The sequence below is a fragment of the Scardinius erythrophthalmus genome (genome assembly GCF_964197995.2).
Source record: "Scardinius erythrophthalmus genome assembly, chromosome: 8".
Classification (NCBI taxonomy): Eukaryota; Metazoa; Chordata; class Actinopteri; order Cypriniformes; family Leuciscidae; genus Scardinius; species Scardinius erythrophthalmus.
In genome coordinates this window covers 3,366,200-3,373,699 of record NC_138228.1, presented here as the reverse complement: position 1 = coordinate 3,373,699, position 7,500 = coordinate 3,366,200, and the positions used below count along the sequence as shown (strand labels likewise).

General features: G+C 39.8%; 1 protein-coding gene across 1 annotated transcript in view; it reads left to right on the top strand.

Annotated features, from left to right (window-relative positions):
- Positions 1-7,500, top strand: part of garre1 (granule associated Rac and RHOG effector 1) — a 29,659-nt gene that overhangs the window by 7,880 nt on the left and 14,279 nt on the right. The window lies entirely within an intron of this gene.

Genomic DNA, 7,500 nt, shown 5'->3' with positions numbered 1-7,500 from the left:
TCTCAGAACACAATATTATGAATTATGACTAGAGATAAGATCCAGCTGGAAATGTAATCTATGATAGCAAGTACACAAATTCAAAAGGATAAAACTATGTGGGACATGCATGTCTCAGACTGTTGAGACACTGGTATGTGAATCTCACAAAACCTAGTATTTCACATCCAAAACAAAAATAAATATTTTTCATTTAAAAAATTAGGCTTTTTAAAGACCATTTAAGTGCTTTTGTTAAACTATTCAAGATCAGTAAAGTTTTTTTTTTTTTTTTCTTAAAGAAATTAATACTTTTATTCAGCTAGGCTGCCTTAAATTGACCAAAAGTAACAGTAAAGAGATCTATAATGATATAAAAGATTTCTATTTTAAATAAATGCTGTTCTTTTCAACTTTCTATTAATCAAATAATCTTGAAAAATAAACTTTCCACAAATAAAGAAAATATATGAAGCATCTCAAATGTTTTCAACACTGATAATAATAATAAATGTTTCTGGAGCAGCAAATCATCATATTAGAATGATTTCTGAAGGATCATGTGACACTGAAGACTGGTGTAATGATGCAATAAATTACATTTTTACCATATATTCACAAAGAAAACAGATATATTTAATTGCAATAATATTTCACTGTTTTTTACTGTATTTTTTTAAATCAAATAAATGCAGCCTTGGTGAGCATAACAGACCCCAAACTTTCAAACAGTAGTGTCTATTATTTACATTGTATAGTCATTTTACAAATAAAACATTACAGTGAAGAGAATCATCTAATTTATTCAAATGTAATCTCTTCCCAGCATGCCGTGCTGCAGCTGATCAAAGATGCGTTGGATCAGAACGGCGTGGCGGTGCGGGACGACTCCCCCGTCACTGAGGTCCTGAACCAGGTGTGTCCCTCCAGCTGGAGAGGAGCCTGTAAGACCGCAGTACAGCTGCTGTTCGGGCAGGCGGGACTGGTGAGTTTCACATGTTTGATTGACGCCAGAGAGTCTGGTCCACATTGCAGCATATTTTATTGGACTGTCCTGGGTTTAATACAAGTATAATGCTGTTTTATGAAGTTATTTCACTTAAGGACTTATTTAGTAAGATTATGCCTGAAAAGGTTTTGGATTTTTTTTTGGATTTTTTTTTTTTATCAGATGTTAATAAAAAAAAAAAAATTATAATATGATTTGTTGTTTGTTTGCTTGGTTTTATTGTATTTATATGATATTTGTATTTGTGTAATTTCATTTTTGCCATGAAAATAGCCTTAGATGCTGACATGGCATATCTATCCACATTACAGCTTATTCCAGACAGGAACCGGCCGCTTGGACAGGAAGATGCATAAAACCACCAATCACTTCTTTTTTTTTTTGGTGGTGTTTTCATTTATACATTTAGCAGATGTTTTTATAGAAGTCATCTCAAGTCACCTTTATTTATACAGTGCTTTATACAATACAGATTGTTTCAAAGCAGCTTTACAGTGATGCATTTCGGCTGCTGTTCAGTTTCGTTGTAAAGATCATAGTTTGCTAACACTTTATTTTACAGTGTCCTTGTTACAAGTGTTACATGTACCATAGTAATAACAGTAAATTATGCATAATTACATGCAACAAACCCTAATCCTACCCTAACCCTATAGTAAGTACTTGTTGTTTATTAATATTACTTGAATATATAATTACACTGTAACAATGGCATCTTAAAATAAAGTGTAACCATTAGTTCATTTCATCTATAAAGCGGTTCTGCAAGCTGTGACGCTGGTCATAGGGTCTGTGTGGAGGACCGGTCCGGTTCACACGGTCACTGCTGAGGATCTGTGCCGGTGACTGTCGTGCCGACGAGGCCTCACAGGGATTGTCTAGTAGATGCTGACATTCAGGGCTGTGTTTTGGTCGTGTCTAGGTCTAGATGTCCACCGTCTGATCTGGATGTGGACTGGATCCGGCTGACTACGGTAACCTCGAGATGAGGAGGAGACAGACAGACTAATATTAGCGTAGATGCCTTTCTTCTTACGGTGTAACGAGTACATCAGGTGTTATAGGAAGTGTTCCCGGTTCTGGTTGACCTAATTTATGCAGAGTAACAGTCATTTAACTGATTTGAATAATATAAATTGATAATGTGTTGTGTATGCCAGGTTAAAGAGATGTGTTTTTAGTCTGGATTTAAACTGACAGAGTGTGTGCTTCCGAACAAGGCTAGGAAGACTGTTAGATTCTTTCTTTATTTGTGATAAAGCTGATGACTGATTCACATTCAGATCGCTAAACCTCAGAATCATTAGTGTTTCACAGTATAACACATAAATACACACATCTTCATATTTATCTGTACACATGACAAACGCCCAGGAAACGTGACGGAAACCTTCATTATTAGCAACATCATATGTGTGAGAGTGTGTTTATGTGTGAGTGTGTATGTGTGAGTGTGTTTGTGTGAGTGTATGTGTGAGGGTGTGTTTATGTGTGAGTGTGTTTATGTGTGAGTGTATATGTGTGAGAGAGTGTGTGAGTGTGTGTGTTTGTGTGAGTGTGTGTGACTGTATATGTGTGAGAGTGTGTGTTTGTGTGAGTGTATATGTGTGAGTGTGTGCGTTTATGTGTGAGTGTGTCTGTGTGTGTGTATATGTGTGAGTGTTTGTGTGAGTGTGTTTATGTGTGAGTTTGTGTGAGTGTATATGTGTGTGAGAGTGTATATGTGTGTGTGAGTGTATATGTGAGTGTGTGTGAGTGTATATCATTGTGTGTGTGTGTGTGTGTGTGTGTGTGAGTGTATATGTGTGTGTGAGTGTGTGTGTCAGTGTATATGTGTGAGAGTGTAAAATCAATGACACCTCTGTAGTAGACTGGACACGTCATCATATGATACTAAGTGCCTCAAAGACAACTATGAATTATCAAATTTATTAGATTTGATTTCATAAACCTCACAAATATGAGCAGTAACTAATCCGTCCTGAGACGTGTTCGCAACAGAAGTCTGGAAACTTTCTAGCAACCGATATTAACCAGCATAGTTTTATTGGTTCATTGTCAGCAACGTTCACATGGAAGAATGAAGGTCTGAACTCAAGGTTTTGAAAAAGGCCACCGGCTACAGGAAAATGATTTATGAAAAATCATAAAGCCGTTTCCATGACGCCGTTTCTGTCCTTGTTGTGTGTGTGGTCAGAGTGACCGTGACCTTTGGGCGTGTGTGTGTTGAGTCCCCATCATTTGAGTCACATTGAGGATACACCTGCGCTATTAATAACAATAGCCCACTTCCTGTTTGATAGGAAACACACTCCCTGTTTCAAACTTCACGGCCTCTTTTCAAGAACTGTGGGAAATATTTCATTTGTGTTTTCTGGTGGAAACGGCTTTCTGACAGTGATGAAAAGTTGGTTCACTGGGGCTCTCGAGTGTCCAAGTGTTGTTTGTTTGACAGAAATGATTTATGATCACAGGACGGGTAACATGAATGATTCATTCACTGGCAGAGCTTCATTACAGTGTGTACAGTTATTAACCCTGATGATGATGATGTGTTTGTGCAGGTTGTGGTGGACACGGCTCAGATTGAGAACAAGGAAGCTTACGCCCCTCAGATCTGTCTTGAAGGATCTAAAGTTGTGATCCAGGTTCCCTCCACATGGTGAGTAACTATACGGTAAAGTTTGTGGTAATTATAGCACTAGTTTATTAAATCTCAGCATCACTGAAAGTAATTGTAGATCCACATACTCTGTAGTTTGCAAGAGTTCAAGCTGCTTTACTACATTTACTCAAAGTTGAGATGGCTAATGTTGTTTATGAACAAAATGAATAAAGTTTTCACTGTTATACAGTAGGGGGCACTATTACACATCTTCTGAAAGAGAACTGAATCTCATCAAAACAGGCAAAAAAGGAGCAGAAACGAACGATTAAAGCCTTGATTATGCACGTTGTATTCTTTGGAAAAAAAAAAGATTTTTCTCAGCTCTGTTTAAATTTATTTTATTTTTTTTATGAAACTTACCCATGTTCAAGAGTTAATAAGAAAAGAATGCATGACGCTATAATAAAAACACTTTGTTTAAAAGCAGAGGCTCTGTTCTTTCTTCTGATATATTGCATGTTCAGATATTCATACAACAAATATTCTGAGGCCTGTGAAAGTAATAAAATAATTGCTGGCGGTGACAAGACCTTTAACCTCTGTTAAACTGAGTCAATTTAGCTCAAAGCATCTTTTATGCATATAAAACTTAAAGGGATTATATAATTGCTATATTCTATTATTTTTGCAAGAAAAATATCGTTACATTTTTGGTAAATAATTGTTTGTTTTAATTTAATTATTGTGCCATATCCTCAGCAAAGGCTAAACTTTAAGTAAAAAAAATAAAACAATAAAAAATAATTCTTCTGCCTGTTGTGTTTTGTCTGTCAGGTGTCTGAAGGAGGATCCAGCCACGATGTCTCTGCTGCAGCGCAGTCTGGATCCAGAGAAGACCCTCGGCCTGGTGGACGTGCTTTACACAGCTGTGTTCGACCTCCACCGCTGGAAGGAGCGCAAGTCAGTGGCAAACGCATTAGTGCTGCGTAGAAAATGATAGTAGAAAATTATGTATATTATAAATACATGTATATATAATTTGTTTTTAACTAAATGACACTCAACAAATCACTCAAAATTCAACGTTTTCTTTTTGTGTGTGCAAAATATTCTACTAAAATGTATATACTGTACATACATTTAGTAGAAAATTAAATATATGTATTTATAATATATATACTTTTCTTCTAAATGTATGCATGTATATACATTTTAGTAGACTACACGCACTCACTCGCTATCTCTCTCACACACATACACACATTTTATGTGTGTACTAAAATAACTGAAATAGAAATCAAAAACTAGCCTAGAAATCTAGACGCACCCTAGCGGCAGCAAAATGTATTTCGCAGCCAGGTACGTCTAGCAACTCTCAATAAACCTTCTCGCTGCAAAAACCCAGATTGGGTCAGGCCAATCACGTTGTGTATAGAGTAGGCGGGGGCGGGCTTAACATACACGACAGAGTTGCGACGGTTACCTGCTGCTACTTGAAAACAAAGAATGGCGGCTGCTGATGGAGAACAACGGTCTTTCGAATCGGCTTTGGCCGTGACTCTGGAGGACTTGGAGTTAAGTTTTTCTTTGAGAAAAGAGCAAAGAACGGCACTTAAGTCATTCTTAAAAAAAGGAAGATGTGTTCGTCGTTTTGCCGGCCAGATATGGCAAAAGTTGAATCTATCAACTAAGCTCCGCTGTTGGGAAAACACTCTGGTTGGTTGAAGCGCTGTCCTATTGCGTGCAGAGGGAATTTGAAAGACAGCCGTTTATCCCGCCCCTCGGATTGAGCCGTGACTATGGTGAGTTTCCAGACCTAACATCTTGATGTAGGTCTGGCTTGCCAGGCTAATCAAAAACTATATAGACTAGAGACACAAAAAATGACAAAAACAACAGAATAACTTAAACTAAATTGAAAATGGAAAATATAACCATCATAATATTAATCTCAATGACACTAAAATAACACTGATTAGAGAGTGGTTGTAATTCTCTGTTGATTTGTGTGTGTGTGTGTGTGCAGGGAACAGACTTTGCCCACCATTCAGATCCAGCTTCAACGGGACACGACTGATTACGGCGGCCCCGTCGATCTCCCCCCCGGGAACAGCACCAAATCCTCCAGCGGCCTCCCCAAAACCATCTCCAAACTCACCTCACGCTTCACCAAGAAAACCTCGTCCAACTCCAGCGCGGGCGGCAGTTACTCCATCCCAAACACCCCGTCTCGGAGCAGCTCCAACTCCGACGACAAGACCGCACGCCTGCACAGCATCCTTCAGATGAGCAGCATGCCCTGCACCCCCGACCCGAGCCACACACACATCGCCAACGGTGCAGACGAGCAGGGCATGAACCTTCCCACCGACCAGGAGATGCAAGACGTCATCGACTTCCTATCAGGGTTCAACATGGGGAAATCCCAGCAGGCGTCTCCGTTGGTGAAGAGAAGGAACTCGGTTGCGTCGACAAATGCGTCCGACTTGAAACCGCCAACCTCGCAAGTGTCTCATAACGCCGTGCAGACGTTAGCGCAAACCTTACAGCAACAGACACAACAACAGCAGCAGCAGCAGCAGCAGCAACTTCCTTCAACACCAAAACAACAGCAAACACAAACGCAGTCACAGTCGCAACCGACCCTGCCATTCTACCAGCATCTCTTGCAGCCGATTGGTCAGCCTCAGCAACAGCAAGCCCCAGTTTCTCCACAGATTTCTTCCCAGCAGCCCAGAGCTCCCAGTAAGTGGCCCCAGGGTCCGTTGGGCGGCCTGTCACCGATCGGGCCCTTGACGCAGTGGCCCGCTCCGGGTCTGCCCGACCTCAGCTCTGACCTCTACAGTCTCGGGCTGGTCAGCACATACATGGACAGCGTCATGTCGGAGATGCTCGGACACAAGCCCCCGCAGGGACCGCGGAACAACACCTGGCCCAACCGAGACCAGAGCGAGCAGAGTCTGTTTGGGGTGCTGGGAGACTCCATGCCCTTTGACCCTGCAGGTGAGCAGAGATGTGTTTGTAGTGGTTGCCTGTCATTGGTTGAGCAAAACTAAGAAGTTTTAGTTTTAGTTGCATGGTAGAGAATGACTGTTCTGATCTAATTATTTATATATACTTTTAACTTACTTTGACTAAAGAGTTTTTTAATTAAAGCTATACTGAGATAAATTCAAATGTACGATGACAAACAATGCTATATGACTTTAAGAAAAAATAACAAATCTGAATGTTTCAAATAAATAAATGCACACATATACATATATATATATATATATATATATATATATATATATATATATATATATATACACACACACACACACACACACACACATGCATGCATACATACATACATATGTATGTGTGTATATTCTATACACACACATATTCATCCGGTCACATTTCTATAATGTGCATATTTTTATCTGCCATTTTTTACAATAAATATTATTGTACTTTTATTGCAGTCTTTTACTTTATAATTAGTTGCTCTGAAAGAATGCATCAAATTGACAGTGCAATTTTTTTGTAATGAATTTAGAATTTATTTGAATGCAAATAGCATGCAATAATTGTCATATGTAATAAATTAATTGTTTTCTCACTGCGAGTGGAGTGTGTGTGTGTGTTGGACTCCATTATGTGTTTCTGCTGTGCTGGACAGTTTAAACAAAGAGCAGGACTAACCCCACACATCTCTCTGTCTCGGTCTCGGTCAGTGGGCTCGGATCCAGAGTTTGCTCGTTATGTTGCCGGGGTCAATCAGGCCATGCAGCAGAAACGCCAGGCTCAACATGTCCGCCGTCCCAGCAACCCCCGCAGTAACTGGCCCCACCCCGAGGAGCAGCACAGGGGCTGGGCACACCCTGAATACTACAGCGAAGGGTGAGTGACACATGAC